We start from the raw sequence: 19,364 nt of genomic DNA on the forward strand, positions 1-19,364 counted from the left end.
TACTGAATAGGTGTTTAGAATCATGAACAGAAAATATTATTACCAGTGCCAATAAATGCAAAGCAGCTGCATCTAAAATTTAAAAAAAGGACCAAATTGAATATAGAGTTCAATATCTAGAAATAATTTCAGAGCCTGAACCTCTACCGCAGCTCTGTAACAGACCAAACAGTAAGACAATACAAAAACACCACCATGCCTCATGCAAAATTATACATCGATCTATCAGCTGGATTTTCTGGATATAGGAATGAAGTTGTCACCAAAATGTTCAACAAGTGGAAATGTTTTGTTGCAAATTAGGATGTCCATCATAACGTTGACAATTATGTGCACTTAGATAAAGTACCAATTATGAGTACCACATATAAATAAAGAATTATTCTTTAGGCCAAGAAAAAGCACTCTCTCAATATGTTGTATCTTTTAATTGCCCATCTCCTCAGATCATTTGATTTAATCCTGGCTTGACACTCACATTCATCGTTTTCTAATCTCAGTCATTTCAGTAAACAAACAAATGGTATTTATGTAAGTAGTAGAATTGGATGTCTTTGTAAACAATTGCTTTGTTGATTACTGTTTAAGTACATTTGTGATTTGCATAGCTATGAAATATACTAATCAGCAATTATTATGACTATTGTTATCATTATCACTATCTGTTATCATTTTCATCATCACCATCATCATCTTGATCATTACCACTATCATTTGTTCCCCTCATCTGTGCCAAAGAAATTTGTTACATGAAGTACTACCGACCAAAAACTGAGTACTTTAAGCAAAGGGGAAAAGTTTACACAAACAGCACAAATGCTTCTGAGCGAATGCAGACCAACAACATCCACAGTCAAGGCTACAAGTCTTAGCGGGCATCGCCAACGCTCTCTGGCCCGAGTTTGTTTGGGTCGGTTTTTATCGCGATTTCGATCTCCGTTTCAGTTTGACGGATAAGTAATAATGTCATATGTCAACAGAGTGTACTCTTGCTCTCTCCCTCAATCTCCCTCACTTTCACCCCGGGTTCCTCTTCTGCTTCAGCGTTACCACTGAAATGAATCATCAGTCGATGAAATCACCACCCTTCTCCTTCCCTTTCTCTCTCTCTCTGCCTCCGCCGTGGTGGTTTACTGAAATTCCTCAGTGCTTCAAAGCAGCTTAACATTTGTTGTTGTTTTTAGTCACTATATAAAGATACATACCTCAAAACAAAAATAACAGTTGACCATCTTGTTGGTTTTATAGCTAATTTGGGGGGTGCATACACAATAATTCTCAAGTCGCGTCTACACTTTTTGCCACCACGTATGTGTCACCTGCTTTTGTTTCTTCCCTTGTTTTTTGTTCTAAGGAGAACTGTATTTTGAAAAGGGTGTAGTATGTACGTTAATCTACACTGAACAGGAACTGCTGCATATCTCTTGTCAACAGGGTAGTACTGTACGAAACCAAATGCAACAGCATTTGGATAATGAAATCATTCCTCATGTTCCCCTGACATTAATGATGGTTGCAATTTGGTTAAGATTGTGTGGTACTGCAAAAAATTATGACGGTTAATCACTATGCGATCTTGTAATTTGAGATCCTACAGTCATTCATACTGAAACTTTTGGGTTTAAGTGAGAATATTTCAGATGGCATTGGATGTAAACGAACTTTGACCGTAAGTCTGTCACTCTAAGGGGATTCATAAAAAATACAATCGCCTTAACCTGTATACTTCTGGAAATGTGACATACATATCATGAGCAAGGCAGGCAAGAAGCCTTAATCAGACAGTGAATTACAAAACACATATTCTTTCCACTTAAAGCTATATATATGAGTCTGGAGTCCCTCAGACAAACTCATGTTTAGAGTAAATTTGGATATCTTTCAAATGGTTAAAACAGCCTTCATATTGTAGTGTTCACTAGTGTTCCTGGTGACAGGAAAAATGTTAAAAGGTAGAGAAAATTGACCTGATAAATAAGTAGACCCTAACTGCATAAGCCATATATATTATAAATTGATACTTGCAGGACATTTTTTTTTTCATTTGTGATTGAGAACAACACTGACAGAATGAGAAAAGGGTTATCCCATTTCAACTGGTGAGTTCCGAACTGTGCTACGATCAGCAATGCACTGTTACAAGAGGCAGGTTGTTAATTTTGCGAAGTTTGCGAAAAATAAAAATATTGCATAACACATCACATATACCATATTTTTGTTTTTTTCCCAAAAAAGTTTTCCTTTACTAGTGTACGATTTGTCTCCTGCTCTGAAATTTATATAGGTCTAAGAGACCTACATCTTTGAAACATTTCCACTAGAATCATAATACATTTCCATCGACTTTAAAGGAGACCTCCAGATGATTTTCAAACTTTTACTTTTGAACAACCTATAAATTGGTCAAAATAGGAACCGAGTTTGAGAATTTGTACCGATTGGGATGAGGAATAAGAATGTTTTCAAAATTTATAACAATTCACAATGAATAAGGATGACGACAGTCTCGTATGTCATCATCCTTTTCAGAGTATTGGCATCTCTGCTCAAGGAACACCATAAATTCCACAAATCTATACATGAAGCTGTCGATTGATGTACTACATGATGTGAAATTATGAAAATCGCCTCGACTTCCCCTTTAATGTTTATATTAAGGTCAGCTGTAACAGTCATCAGCTGATCTCCGTATCATCTCACCTTACCATTACGTAATTACCCTTACGGTCATCCTTTCGGCGGTCTCTTTGTTTCTGATACCCTATACTTCCCCCTCCATCTATACTCTGGTAGAGTTATTAACGGTCATTCCATATCCTCTACCACCTACCCCTTTCATCTCATGCCGACAATGATGGACTAAAATAACATATTCACTTGTGAATAAAGACTTGCATTGACAATTACTTCCCTAATACTTGTCTCTCTCGTCCATTCTGTAACCGGGGTGCAGAATTCAAGGCCTATGTGCCCCCATTTAGAGTCCCCCTTACTCCGAGGACCTGTAGAGGACATGCCGGACGAAAACAAACATTTTTTTATACTAACTCAGCAGGGGGTACGAGAAACCCTTGTTTAGAGTTCCCTGGTTGTCTAACACGAAGTTGGTATATGTTTCTATGGAAACCAGTGGGTGCGCGTTTCTCCGCGAGAGAGGCAGGCAGTTTCTCATGTGCACATTATGCGCAACCTGCAACGAACTGCGCAGGTCAACGGAAGTATGTGCTGTGTTCAAGCCGCCCCTCATCTGCAGTAAACACTGCACAACCTCTACAAGCTGTGCTAGACTTGTGCTAGGCTCTCTAGCACGACATTCATGCCACACTCACGCTAGACTCACACCAGACTCCCTCCAGACTTGTGCTACTCCATTGTCCCAGGTAAACCCGGCACTAGAGGTTGTGCCATGTTTTGGGGGACTCTGAAACAGGGGTATTACTGAATAACTTACAAGATTTACACATATGCTCTTTGAACAAGCTGCTGTGGCTGCAAAACTTCAGTTGAAATTCATGTTTTTCAAGAACAAGTATCAACAGTAAACTAGGATTTCATAATTGAAAATTGTTCAAGACAAATGTTATAATAGCTTCTTGCCATAAAATCTCTTGAGATGGCATTGCACAGAGGAGAGAGAGGTTTTGTTTTGTTTTGTTTTGTTTTTCTTTTTAACTGTGTCAATGACCTCTTCATGAATGGCCAATTGCAATGCTCATTTCCTGGATATTATCTCTAACACTTGCAATTATTTCAAATAATGTTTGCCCCACTCTGTCAAGCCTTAGTCCACTGCTCTCTTCTTTCAAAGAAGCTCTATTCCACATCCTCAAAGTTACGATGCTGCGAAGACATCACTTTGGACGTACTGCCAAAGCTATAGGAAGTGTCAAAATCAAATTCACATTGTAGCAACATCAGATTTATCACACCAGCAGCTCCCGCTGAAAACAAAAAAACCACACTAATTCCCAGAAACGGAATTCCCCACATAACCGCACAGGGTAACGATCCTATCCTCACATTGCCATCATCAAAAGCGCACAAAATGCCATTCTTTTCCCTTTTTTTTTCCTTCTTCATTTTTCTCCTCCATTGAATCACAGCATCTTCCAGTGAGCAATATCGGTGCAACTGCATACAAGTAACTGATCGTTCACCCGCAAATTTTTTGAATCGCTCATCGCCAAATGTCAGGCCAATCAAGAAGGTAGTGAGAGAGAGAGAGAAAAAAAAAAGGACCTGTCACTATTGAGAGTGTATATGAGGGAAGGAACAATGTGATTCTACAGGGGGAAAAAAATGGAAAAAAAAGCCTACGGTGAATTCATCCGCATAAAAGATAACGGGTGTAGCCAGTCGCGATGAAAAGCTTACACGCCCACGGAGTAACAATTCAATTTGCAGAATGTTTGTGAAGGGGGGGAAAAAAATGAGATGTTACTGGTCTAGCATTCAATGACATCATCAGCAGTTCATGACCAAGAAAATAAGACACAGCTGCACACATACCAAAGCTTTGCATCACTTGCCATTAAGACTATTACATGCCCTGACTTGTAATCAACTGACCTTTTCCAAAGATTACGATACAATTTTTAAGGCAGTGCTTAAATTCAAAGTTAACTAACTGTAAGTGCTGATGTGATCTGATGGTATGATTATATGGTACTTAAAAAAAAAAATTGAACTAGAACTATCACTAAATGTCACTAATACACCACCACTATGAAAAATTATAACCAAGTTCCTAAACAAATATATATCCTCATGAAAATTTAAATCTACAGGTACAGTAGGAATTCATGTCTAAGCCACCTTATCCATAGAACAATATGTCTTGCACATCTAAGCCTCACTGTAGTTACAAGTGCCAAATTTCATATCAAAACCTCCAAAGTTTTTCAATCGACAAGATTTCTGTACCACATATATAAATATATATATATATACATATATTATTTATGTATATAAAAACTGTTACCAAGGCAATCTATCATCCAAATTACGAGAAATATTATGAGAAAAAAATATAAGAAATCCAAATTTCTCATATTAGACATGGACTTTATATTCCTGTGAATGATTTGTCAGTGATGCATTGGAAAAAAAAATCAGCAAAATTTGTGCAAACATTTTGAAGTTTAGTAGTGTTTACTGCTAGAGATGATGGTACTGGATGTGGAAGTCAACTGGCAGTGCACTGCAGTGGTACCACTCATTTTCGGTCAATATCAATCAAACAAACACACTATATGAGAAGTGATATTCTACTCACATTTCACTCGATTTCTGTGTCATCTGAATTATTAAGCATGACAATGAATACCATACAAATAATCATAGTATTTGTAAGTTGATAATAACTTGTGGGTACCCCCAGGACATGCTGAAGAAAAAAGAGCTGTACTTATAAAGCATGTTATCTCTCCCATCCCGCCATATTACTCACTCACATGCTGGTCAGTCCCGCCACGGCCGCATAACTGAGGTCTGACCATAACACTTTTTGAAATCATCACATGACCTTGAATGATAATTTCATTGTCATTTCCGAATTATTTTTTGTTGTTGATGTTTATTCATGCATGTCAGCAATCAATACAGAGCTTAAAGGGATCGTATAGTTTTGGTTGAGACATAATTTCAGGTTTCTAATATTTTTTGGTGAGATGATGAGAAACCTCTTATGAAATATGAAAGAGCATGTAATTCTATGAGGAATTCAACGTTTATTCAATGAAAATTGGTTTTGAAATGGCTGAGATATCCAAAGAAGAGCGATTCTAATAAAGTGTGGGACCCACACTTTATTACGATTGCTTTGTTTTACTTTGGATATTTCAGTCATTCCAAACCCGATTTTCGTCAAATAAACTTTGAATTCCTTTTAAAATAGTATGTTCTGTACTATATCATAAGTGTTTTCTTGGTATCTAGCAAAAAGTTAAAAGCCCAATTCTCATCTCCACCAATACTGTACCATCTTAAGAAATGAAATAAACAGCGCATTTTCATTAAATTCCTGTTTGTACATTCAAGAAAAAAAAACACACAAAAAAAAAATAAACCTTCATGCATAACCAATATGATCTCTCAAGGGCTCAATTTTCACTCTTCTGCATGAACCAGACAGTTTGAGAATGACATCAGGGCCAACAACAACAACAAAAAAGTCACATGTACAATTTTGTCATATCTTGGGATCGAAGCAGCTGGGTTTCTTTCATGGAGATGGTTTGCTGTAGACCTTGGAGAGCACACGACTGGCCCACAGTTGATCAGTAGAGGGCAGCCTTTACAATTCTGTGCAGAGCATCAGTCACTTTTGCGAGCACCAAAATACACACTAAAAGGCACACATATTTGAAATATCAAAATCCTATGCATTAGCGGAAAAAAAAAACAGAAAGAGAGGATTTTAAATGCTTTCAATATTTTGTTCGAGAGCCACTGCTTAGGATTGCATTGAGGTGACTATGAAAAACAGCTATAAACTGCTCTGAAGACCTTATTCTTTGCATTTATCTGGTGATCCTCAGCAAAAGAAAAAAAATGAATACAAAAAACAAACTTTGTCTTATCTGGGTTATCATTGGCTTTCTTCATTAAAGCAAATGATGTGCTCTTTCCATCTGCAAGGAGAGTCTCCAATATTTCCCTGACAGCATCTCATTAGGGAAGGGATTATATATGTCAAACATGCAACTGTCACGCAATGATATATTATTCTCGCAATGTTTAACCAGGGAGGTGTTAGAAAAGGAGAGACAACTCTTCGTAATTCATGCAAACACATGTTTTGGTTCAAAGCAGTACAATGGGATGTCTAGCATTCCACTATACGCTTTGAAGTCATGCTCTGCACCGCTCTAGTTGCAAGGCGAAGTTCGGAGACAAAGAACGCATTTCACCTTTTGTTTAATTACAAGCTTTATTTCCCCGTAAAATTTAAAATGAAATACTCGAATTGATTAGAGTAGTTTAGGAAAGAATTCAATAACATGTATTTCTAGCTTCTTCGTAATGCGCAAATTGAACTGAAATGAAAATTAGGCCATCTTAAAAACCTAATATTTTTCTATAATGCGCTCATTTCCTCATGTTAGTTTTCTATCCTTTAATGTGGGATATTTTGATCTTTCAAATAAAGTACTCCGCTAAAGCAAGCACCAGCGTACTTATAAACTATTTGCTGTTAAAATTGCCAGTTTTACACTGCATTTTGATTCGCTGTTTCAGTTCAAGGCACACAAATTCATTGATGCCATCAGAGAGAGGGCGAAATGCAGTAGGGGCAAGTATTTCTAGATGTGAGAGCGCTAGTCCCGATTATTGATGCTCTCTTTTGTCAAAGCACCTGATTTCCACCTGTAGTTAAGCGCATAACTTCTCGGCGGTGCCGCGCATGACTTCAAAGGAGAGCAGGAGTTGTCTCTCCTTTCCAACACCTCCCTGGTTTAATGTGCAGGGCTTTGGCTTTTTGTATGAAAGTATGTCTGGATGCATATACCAGATGACATACTAGTATCGTATCATATCTAAATGGCCAAGCAAGATATGCATATATGTGCTATGGTGCATTTATCTCTATACCCACTGCCTGCAACTCACATCTGACAGCAAACAACGGGTGAAGAAGTATCAGTGCTTCAGCGGGAACTTTGAATATTATACTGTGTACAGCTTTAGAGAAATTCTATAGCATGTCTGAACATAAACAGACGAGACTGCAGTGTGTGTGGAAGCAGGTTTGGAAGCTGGGCGGATGGTAAATATTATGTAATCCTGAGGCATTAATTAACCCATTGAGGGTGGACAGATTTTGCTTTAGCACGCATTTCCCACAGACACCTGCCCGAGTATACTGTATACACCAAATATTTCACAATGTCTTTATTTTCACGAGTTTCACAAGTCACATGCTATTCGCGAATTTAAAGACACATGAAAATATTGACTCTGATCCTGACATGAATGTGACGTGCATGTGTACATTTCTCCTTTCAGTACTAAACTCCATGATCGCAAATTGAACCACTCGCGAAATCATCGGGAAGTCCCAATTCGCAAAATTTTAGACTTACTAAATATACGGCATATTGTATACGCCATATATTTCGCGAGGTCTTTATTTTCGCGAGTTGGGTGCTATTCGCGAAATTAAAGACACGCAAAAATATTGACTGATCCCGTTGTGAATGTGACGTACGCGTGTACACTTCTCCGTTCAGTACAGGACTCCACGATCACGAATTTAACCACTCGCGAAATCGTCGGGAATTCCCGATTCGCGAAAATTTAGACTCGCGAAATATATGGCGTATACAGTATGCAGTACTCGGGACTAGTCTTCAACGGGTTAATCCATTTGGCATAAGGGAGTTTACAGACAACCAATTATTGGCACAACTTTCCAGCTCTTGGTCCACTGGACATGGCCTGTCCTTTCTTCTCCTTTAACATTCCTGGGACCACCTCCTGAAACCATCGTCGATATTACTGCACAATTTAGCTTCTTGAGAGGTAGTTACAGGGTTAAAGAGGTTCCTTCCAAATGGGTAGGTATGAATAAAGGATACATAATATGATTGGGAGCATGCTGTGAGTGCTGATTGGCTCATAAAACCCCATTGCACAGTAGCACTTTTATCTAAATCATTTGAATCATTTCCTGTATTAAACCTGAAATAACTAGTGTCATGTATCAAATGTATGACATACACTTCCATGTCCTCAATGTCCATAAAATACATGTATCTTCAGTACATTTCTTGCTGGTATGTAGTCCCAAATAGATCAACCCAATTACATCTCATCTCTTTTCTGAACTTTTCATTGACGCATGAAGCAGAGGCTGACCTGTAACTTGCATCATGACTGAAGATTACTATTACAACCTCAGCAATTTTCTTCTAGAACAGTAATGACTGAAACATATTTGAAGCAACGACACAAGAACAGAATCAATTTTTGTTAGCTGTAACACAAGGTTTGTGAAATACTAAAAATAAAAATACTTTATTAATTTAAACAGATCAGTCTTCAATCACTGAGACACTGTAAAAGAACACCTCATATAGCGTACATAAATACATATTAGCCCATTTTGTACAAGAGAGTTATTGTTCTTTTAAGAAAAAAAAATAGATACATGTAAATAAAGATATAAAAAATAAAAAATCATACACTTAGGACAAAACCCTGATCCGCTGATGTTTTTATTGAATTTAAAATATACACATATGCATGGTAATAATTGATGTGTCAACCACAAGAAAAAATGGCAAAAGGAAAAAATAAAGCAAAGAGTTTGACAAACTATGCTAATCTAGTTTTTCTATACTTTTGCCATATATTGTTTGGTATTTCTTATTTATTCCTACTTGTTAATTATATTCTCCTTCATCCATCTACATTTTATTCTGGCATTTCTTGTTCATCAATTCAGTTTACCAATGATATCTGACTCAAACTAATGCACTTTAAAGAGGTGCGACTTTTAAAATAGCAATATTTTGATGTTTCAATTAAGAAAAGGGGATAGATTGAAGATGCTTATAAGCATTGTGGCCAAATTTGGTTTATTCAGGCACACTAGGGCATGAAGGTTATGTATTAGCGTGAAAATGACGGAGAAAATATTGTTTAGGAGTGCCACCTCCCTCCACTCCCCACGTGCTCCCCTGTTATTAACCCTACCCAAGACTTGGCATCGTGATCCGGAGCAAGAGAGTCCAATATATGACATCCTTTCAGCACCTTCATGACAAATTTGTTTAAATCACTATTGGTCCCCAAACAGTCAGCCAATTATTTTTTCTCTCTTTTTTTTTTGGGGGGGGGGGGGAGGGGGTAGGCAAGCATTGGTATCTCTCTCTCTAAAAAAAAAAAAAAAAAAAAAAATTCATTAGGAGCTGAACACAAAGATAATAGAGCGAGGGTTTGCTTAGTGCTTTTACAAGAAAAGGTGGCATGATCAAAATTGCTTTCTTGGAGAGGGTGCGGGTATGAGGCGCAGCTAGGGGCCTCCGTGTTTAATGTGCAGCCCTCCTGAGGATTTCGGGCAAATTTGACATCAAATATATGGGCCAACCGAGCCAGATGGACCCATTCAAACACACAGTGAACTTGTGAGAGAAATCTGCATCTGAATTCATCTTTTTTTTCTCTCTCTCTCTCTCTCCCTCTCTCACAGTCTCTCTTGTCCTACTTTCTTTCCCTGCTGCATTTGTTTTCTTTCTTTGACGCTAGTTTGGTTTACTTTTCTTGCATCCCCTTGGCAATAATGTGCCCATGATTTTCATGCGTGAAAGGCACGCAACCCGTCATACATCATCTCTTCCTACGAGTGCAGTATGCTCCGCTATTGCCTCCTCCTTTTTCTTTCTCGCTTCTGTTTTTCTCCTCCTCTTGTAAACGTGTTTGTTGCGAGAACGTTCATAAAGTCAAGTCTCGGGGTGGAGGAAGAAAAAAAAAGAGAGAGAGCAAATGCTGTTTGGTATCATCATTCATTTGTTCTCATTGTTGGATAATGATGCGTCATGGTAACCAGAGGGCCAACAGCATGAAGTAGTATGGTACACGTCCCCAAAATATGAGCAGCACACTTCCTCGAAAAGGTGAGATTTAAGGTAAGCACTTGGGGGGGGGGGGGTCAGTCCAAAATAAACAGAATTAGTTTGAATATGCTTTTACTTTTCCCTGTTTTCTTTCCCATCGCCCCCCCCCCCCCCCCAATTGGGAGAACCAGCTTCAATTGAAGTATGAATACTAACATATTTACAACGTTCAATTTCTCTGTTTCGATGATTGCTTGTAGTGCATTGTGGGTTCTCTTTCTCACATCATAAGAGCAGGTTGCACCAGCATCGCTGCTATGCACTGGCATTTTCTTTTTTCTTTCATGAAAGGTTTTATTGCCACTTACCCTCAACCCTTAAATTAACCTGAACCACAGCTGAATACAAGGTGAATCGAGAAGCCATTCTGTGACAAATCAGCATGTTTTGATTTTGTATTATTCTTGGGTTTGTTGTTTTTTGTTCTACATTAGACAAACCACAACAATAACAATTTAAACGTGCCTATTCATGATTTCCTCTAATATCATTGGGGTTTTTTTTTATGAGATTCACATTTTCATCAGAGATTCTATGATCTTCACACCCAATCAGAGCTAGAGATACGGAATGAATCCAATTAGTAGCCCATATCAAGCAGGCTGTCTGGAGTCAAGATGGAACTCTGAATGAAAGACACGATAGCAGCACCCCTCAGTGTTCATAAGGGATTTCTTCCCTTGATGATGATGCCCCTACCCTTGACTCCTCACTCATTGTGTCGTAGTCATGGTGTGAAGGCATTGAACTAGTACATGGGGTGTGTGTGTCAAATCTCTCTCTCCCTCATCTCTCTCTCACTAACCCACACACACAAACACACACACACACACACACACACTGCTGAACGAAGAAGACTTAGGTTTGTTCTCCCCCGGCAGCGATGTATTCCATTATTTACCATCTTCTCCTCACCCACATTAAATTATTATTCTATCTGCTATGACTGCTGCATAGGTCATTAACTCCGTGTAATTGTTGTCATTTATCAAACCCAGCGAGGTGCGACCAACTTTACTGAAGGAGAAGGGGCGTCGTCCTCCCACAGCCGCCACTCTCATCCCCCACCTATCTCATCCTAATTGTGGTGTCGACACGGGGGCTGTAGCAGCAGCAGCAGCAGCATCAGCAGCTCTTACGTCCTGTTAATCACACCCAAAACTTTTTTACACACTAACATTCGCCAGTAGTACATGACCATATGCATTCATTAAGGTGGAAAGTATAGGCAGGGTTTGGCCAAATTCTACTTCATCAATTGTGGTGAAACCATTGAGACTACAAATGCAGCCCAAAAAAGTCTGAATAAATAACTTGATTCAAAAACATCTCTGGACCATGATTTAAGTTTAAACATGATTTGATAAGATTAGATTGGCATTAAACATGTTTCTTAACATGCTGAAAAACATTTTTTTTCTGACATGTCTGAAACCCCCTAAGGTCTCTTATCTTCTTCTACTCAGTCTGTTCCATTTCAGCTGGCATAATTGATTCTCTCAAATGCTTGACATCCTTAAACTGTTAACCTTGACTTTGTTCCATTCCTTTCCTATGATCAGTCATCTTAGCAATCCATTATAACAGACAAACTGACAAACTATGATGTGTACAAACACCTCTAGCACCTACTACATAACAGAGGCATAGAGATGCAATACTTGCTTCAAGATTCAAGGCATTTGAGGTAGAGATGTTCTCGACGCATCAAAAGTAGGTTGCACTCATGCCAGACATGCATCTGCACTTGACTCACGAGGCCCTGCGATGAAAGAGAGGGCGTTGCATCACAAACATCACTTAGAGATGCTTGAAGATCACGCGAATGTGGTAAAAATGTACTTGCGGTGCATTAAGGTTTCAAGATTGTTCAAAGATGAAAAACCCAAACGTGTTGCATTCCATGAACAGCCTTGTTTGCCCATATCTAATCAATTCTATGACACAATAAAAGGAAAAGCTAGGTATCAACCCCCCCCCCCCCTCCACACTTCATATCACACATGAATGCGGTTTACTGTTTATACATTCATGTTTCTACCTTGTGCCAAACTTGGAAATAAAAAGACTGCCAATGGTGAACGAGTTTGAGTTTTTCTTTTTTCCTCTCTCTCTTTTCTTTTGTGTGCCTCTGACAGCACAGTATTTTTGTGACCAGGCTTCAAAGTTTCAAACAAAAGCGCTGATTGAGGACCACTTCACTCGTCTGTCGGAGACAAGAGAGAAATCGACGGAGTCGGGAAATCGACGGAGTCGGGAAACCGACGTGCGTGCTGCAGGATGTACAATGACAAGTAGGACAATGGGAAGGTCTCGCTTTGACTATTATGCCTGTCACACCGGCATCAGACACTGACTCGTTTGTCTCATCGCAGCATCAAACACGGAAATGGGCTACTTGAGGGGGGAAAAAATGGAAAGAGTTTTTTTTTTTTTAAAGAGTGGAGACCACTCGTGCTAACCGTCAATACCACAGAATGAGAGATAATGGATCATCAGAACGGGAAGATTGAGAAATCTCCAAACGAAAGGATCCCTAGTTTTTGTTGGTTTTTTTTGGTTCCCCCTTCTCTCGCCTGCATCGATAATGGAAGACTGCCCCGTATTGATTTATGTGGTGAAGTCATGCTACACGTGCATGTGTAACCTACAATCAAATTGTGGTCATGAGCGCAAAACAAATCATTATTGTGTCAAGAAAAAAAAAAGGTACAAGAGGGACACGTTCCATGCATTTTGATATGTTGAATTAGATGCCATCAGCTCCTCCAATTGAGAGACATATGAGTGGCCATGACAAGGTCTCAACAATAGAAAGACAGCTAGACTAAAAGAAACAAAAATGTATGTTTTTTTTACAACTTCTTGTCAGTTTGAGCTAACTACAAGTACGAGAGTGACTCTTTTTTTCAACATTAAAAACAGTGGGTAGCTTTTATGATGCTAGAATGGGGAAAAGAATCCTTCAAACTGGCTCCGCTTTTCATTTGCAACTAATGCAGTTATATCAACCATAGCATGACTCGGTGATCATATCAAATTACAAAAAGCAAAACAAACAAAACAAAACAACACAAAACAAAGTATGAAGAGAAAAAAAAAATCGTAATTACTGTCAATGTTTAACCTCCTTGAAGCAAGAGCGATATGGTGTGTGAATTAAATATTAATCAAAGTTTACCATATTTTCCCTTTGTTGCATGGCTGTTATCTATTAATCTATCTTTTTTTCCATGGACGATATTGAACAGTCTATCATGCCAAATTGCATGAAAATTTAATTCTGGTGTTATATTTGACTGCCTGTATCTCATACCTAGATTATATAATTCGGCAGAACGGCACTCATGGTTATCATAAGATTGTAAGCATGGATCCCCTCAAATATTTAAGAAATTATGAAAGCCAACCTGATACAATTGTCCATACACTCTTCACTATTATTGTCAAAGGATATGTTCAATCACAATCAAAACTGCCTACCCTGCTGCATTTCCAGGAATTTTACTAGCCTGTGCTAAATGGACAGTCACTTGCCTTCATCACTAGAGCCACACCTACACAATCTACATGATCGGTATGTCTTTTTAAAGGGACTGAACAGTACTGTAAACGTGGAAATTTTCGCGGTACATTAATTTTCGCGGATTTCGCGCTACGTTCGGCTAGCGCGAATTCAAAAACGCGCGAATATATCTTCACAATTTTCTATGCACATTTTGAACGGGATGAATTGTGTGCGCTTCATCGATGATACTGCTACGTAGTACAATGTACAGGCATGTTTACGCTACGAGCTGTGCGAAGAGACGATAGATTGCTGTGTATTGTAGCATGCATGTGTGTGTGAGTGTGGTCTGTGTCCTCGAACATGTTGTAAGTATTGTGCGTGTACGTGTGTGTAGCGTAGAGAGCGACGCTCGGCTGAGTTTCCGGCCGCGATCCTCCAATCCCATTGGCGCAAAAAAAAAAAAAAAAATGTTGCTCCCATTGCATGCCCCCCCCCCCCCCAAGCTGAGGAATGTGGACGACGTCGTGCATTTCAAGACGTACTGTAGTGAGCGCGTACCTACATACCGTGCATTCCGATTGGATTGTATGCGTGTGTACGTGGTAAGTATATTTATGTGATGAAATCGTTGTGTGTCATGCTAGGCGTACCGGTATGCGGTACGGTATGCGGTCTATGTATGCAACGCGCATGCACTAGATTCCTAAGAGTGTTTGAATTTTTCCCGGGATTTCCTTCCGTTGGCAATTCGATCTTAGCGAAAATGCTTCGTTATTTTAAGCCAGTATCGAAGACAGATAATCTACAGCTTTTTCCAAAGCCTGCCAACAAGATCTTGCAAGAGGATGGACTTGATCCAGCATCCATCCGATCAGCAAATGAGGAGATTTTGAAGAAAGTGGAAGAAGATTCATCGGACCAAACGCTTGGGTCTACGTTGTCTGCCGCTAGTTCTACTAGTGGCGGCAAAGTGAAACCCAAGCGTGGGCCGTATGGAGTCTACTCCAGCCAGCTTCGTGCAAAGATTGGCAGATACGCAGCTGAAAATGGCGTTGTTGCGGCGGCAAGAAATTTCACCAAGGAACTCGGACGCCCTGTCAACGAGAGTACGGTGAGAGGGATGAAGAAGGCCTACCTCGGAAAGCTGGACGAAGCTATCCCTGGACCGATCGACGAACTTGCCCGTCAGCACCGCGGCAGACCTCTCATGCTTGGAAAGGAGATGGATTTGAAGGTCCAAAAATTCATCAGGGCTTTGCGCGAGAGTGGAGGACCTGTATCAACCCCTCTGGTGGTAGCGGCAACGAAGGGACTGTTGAAAAATGAGACCCCTCCAATTCTGTCAGAATTTGGGGGACACCTAGTCATCGAGAAGACTTGGGCACGCTCTTTGCTACAGCGCATGAACTTCACGAAGCGGAAAGGCACGAAAGCAGCTCGGAAACTCCCTGATGACCTTGAGGCATTGCGGGGGAAGTTTCAGCGGCGGATTGGCAGGCGTGTCCGGAAGTACAACATCCCAGACGAACTGATCTTGAACTGGGATCAGACTGCCGTGGAAGTAATTCCATCTGGGAGCTGGACAATGAATCATCGTGGGGAAACGCAAGTGGAGATCAAGGGAGTGGATGACAAGAGGCAGTACACTGCCCTTCTTGCATGCACCATGAGTGGCGAGCTATTGCCTCCTCAGATTATCTATCAGGGGACCACTGAGAGATGCCATCCAAACATCAACTTTCCTCGAGATTGGGACATCTGGCATAGCGTCAGTCACTGGAGTACAAGCGACACCATGGTGCGCTACATCGAGCGGATCATTGTTCCATATGTTCGGCGCACTCAGGAGAGGCTGAACACCACCGCTCCTCCACTTCTCATCTTCGATGTGTTTGCTGCCCATCGTACTGATGACGTTAGGAGAGCAATCACGGAAGCAGGTGGTCTGTGCGTGTTCGTTCCACCTACATGCACGGATGAAATGCAGCCTCTCGATGCTACTGTGAATGCCAAGTACAAACAGGTGATGCGCACGCAATTCCAGATGTGGTTTGCCGAAAAAGTGGCAGCAATGGTAGCGCAAGGGCTTGGAGCGGCTGACATCGCGTCTCGATTGGATTTACGCACGGCCACCATCAAGCCTGTACACGCCCAGTGGCTTATCCGCACCCAAGCGATCGTGTCAAGCGAGGCAGAGATCATCAAGGAGGGGTTCAGGAAAACTGGAATCGTGCAGGCGGTGTACGATGCTCGTGCAGGTCCCGTACCCCCATGTGCTGACAGTGACGCCGAAACAGGCGAATGGGATGACGAGTAGACATCTCCCCAACTTCTTCGTGACTTTCAGTTCTAATTTGCCTGTTGTTTTTGACTTCGGATGTAGGCCTACTTGTTTTCTTTTTTTTTCTGTGGATGCATCCAGTGATTGTTAAGAGTTGTCCATTGATATTGCCGTTGCAACATGTTCAGAATGGAAAGTTATGTTCCAACTACGAACCAGATCAGATGTTGAATAACGTTACTGCTGTTGTTAGTGTTCACTCAGCATGTTTGTACTGTAACCTGGAATCAACTTCAACTGCTTGATGAGCTTGGAATGCAGCAATTAATTTGGAATACAATGTATTTACCTAGCTTTGACTCTGAGCAGCTGCCGTAAAAATGTTCGGTGTGGATGTTTTTGGATAAACTTTGGAAATATTACATCTCCAATCTTTGGAAATGAGCTGGAGGCAGTGGAGCATCTACACTAGTATTGGTAAGTTAAAAATCTGAAACGTGCCAAGATTCATTGTTTTTGTAAACGTCTACGAGTACAGTACACATGTGCTCTCTAGCTCTGTGGCCATGCGTACCGGCCTAGCAATAAAGTAGCGTAGCAACATAGCACTAGCAGTATTATCGCACGCACCGCACGCACCGCACGCACCGATGCTACATTCCCCCGTGACTACGGTACTACAGTCACAGCTGTACTACAGTCACAGCTGTACTACGTATTTGAGTGCTTGTACTCGCAGTCGAGCCGCTCGCTACGTCGTTTGTCGTACGCTGGCATAGCAAGCTATGTAGCAGAGGCTTTGGATGAAAGGAGTGAATGTGTACTACAGTAAAGTAACCTGCTGCAGAGCGCGAATTTAAGAACCCGCGAATACGTTTTCGAGCCGCTCAGCGCGAAAAATTAATCGCGCGAAAATATTGACGTTTACAGTACTGGTTGAGGTGAAGATTCAGCTTGTGACATTTTGTGAGATATTTAGAAACCACTGTATGAAATGTTAAAGAACATACAGTTCTCAAGGGAATCAAAAGTTTATTTGATAAAAATCGGTTTTGAAATGACTGAGATATCTCAAAACATGGGGGGGGGGGGGAAGAGATCCTAATACAAGTCGTGTCCTGTCAATTTTATTTAGACCGCTTTTTTGGATATCTCAGCCATTTCAAGGCCAATTTTCAACAAATAAATGTTGAATCCTTCATGAAATTACATGCTCTTTCATATTTCATAAGAGGTTTCTCATTATCTCACCAAAAATGTTATAAACCTGAATCCTCACCTCAACCAGTACTGTATAGTCCCTTTACCGTCAGGTGATAGACATGTGCCCGAATCCAATGCACACCCCCCTCCCTACTCTGGCTTCTCATTTCTCCCCCGAGTGATCCGTGGGAGAGCGAGTGGGGAGGGGAGGCGCGTTAAGCGCCGGGACGAACTCATTAGGCCGCGACATGCTTGGAATCTGGGGCACGCCAAACGATTGTCGCTCTTGCCACGCCAGCATCAGAAAAACATCTATCTGCGCTGCCTCATCACTCCGTTGCCTCTCCGGTGGCAGGCATAACTGTTTTTCCACGACAAAGCCGCATGTTCCAAACTCATCTCTCTCTCTGTCTGTGTGTATGTGTGTCTCTCTCTCTCTCAGGATATTGCTGTCTAGGCTCCAGGGAGAGGAGACAGGCACAGAACATCATTAGGTACTTGACTCCATCCCAGCCCTTTAACAGTGTTGGCATTGTTAGCTGTGCTGTCTGTGCACAGAGAGAACCTGTAAGAAGGGTCCAAATCTAAAGGAGAATGCCATTCATAATGACAATGTGTTCCACAGATCAAGCAGTGTTTCCCCCCAGTTGAGTCAAACCATGCGACCATCAGAGCAGTCTATCTATAAGATGCCTCCATAAATCTATACTGCACTCAAATGTGTCTATATGATTCCACTTTGAGAGAAAGGAGCACCACAAGATAACATACCAAATTGGCGACCAACTACTTTCTTAAACTTGTGACACACTCACCCACTCAAATGCATCGTCTTGGACTCATACGGATCTACCACTTTCACACAAGTCAGGGGGAAGGGGTCACCTGGTAGATTAAACAGGTAATCAAATGGGGGACATAAACAAAAAATTTCTTCCATACTAGCAACTAAGCGCCAAATGAGTGGATTGATAAATCAATTTTTGAGGAAAAAAAAAACTCATTTAATTATAAAAAGGTACACACTGGGAGCTCTGATTTGGCACCAGTGTGATGTTTCTGCCTCTGAACACAACTTTTAAAATTGCTGTGTGCAGATTGAAAGGTGTGTTCTATATTCCTCCATTCCCACGCACTCCTGATATAATGACTACCTGCTAATATACCCCTACTGCACTGGTTTCAGGTTGTCAAGAACAACCTCTGTTTAAAAGGTACGCATGAAATTCGAATATGTTACGGAAACTGCCTATTTCAGCTCTGCACTCAACCATTTACGCAATGCACAGGTCTGTGCTCTGCAATGACACCATCATTAATTCATGAATGCTTTGGTCCTGCAAAGAAGTCACTGCAAACTTCCCACCTGTATTAATTGGGTCACCTGCCCTCCAACGCCCCAATTGCCACAGCGGCTGAACTCGGTGAATGCGGAGTTATTAGCAGCAGCTTTGCGGACCAACGTCTGTATCATGGATTATTCAGGACTGCCAGGATGGAATACTTGTGGTAAGCCGAAGAGATAGCTGGCAATTCTAGTGTGTCAGCTGCAATATCTGTCACCTTTACCCGATGGCAACCTAGCCCAGAATCACGCTTCTGCGGTTTACAAAACAAAACAAAAAAAGAAAATTGGTTTCTTGCTCATCCTCTCATTAGCGACTTTGTGTTTTATTGGGTTAAATGTATTTTCAGGAGTATTAAATGAAGAGCATTAAAACCTACTGTTTCTGTGATTTGATAAATCTTC

The 19,364-nt window shown here is 40.7% G+C and overlaps 1 long non-coding RNA gene across 2 annotated transcripts in view; it reads right to left on the reverse strand.

Moving 5' to 3' along the window:
- The window catches only part of LOC139734767 (uncharacterized), a 121,040-nt gene that overhangs the window by 40,958 nt on the left and 60,718 nt on the right, over positions 1–19,364 (reverse strand). The window contains exon 3 of one of the 2 annotated variants that reach the window (XR_011711174.1): positions 18,695–19,213. The exons of the other annotated variant lie outside the window; for it this stretch is intronic. This is a non-coding gene — a long non-coding RNA (uncharacterized lncRNA). Of the gene's footprint in view, positions 1–18,694; positions 19,214–19,364 lie in introns of those variants that run through there. 2 annotated transcript variants of the gene reach the window in all.

This window comes from Diadema antillarum, unplaced genomic scaffold (genome assembly GCF_040938485.1).
Source record: "Diadema antillarum isolate AM-2024a unplaced genomic scaffold, OU_Dant_1.0 scf00000027, whole genome shotgun sequence".
NCBI classification, from domain to species: Eukaryota; Metazoa; Echinodermata; class Echinoidea; order Diadematoida; family Diadematidae; genus Diadema; species Diadema antillarum.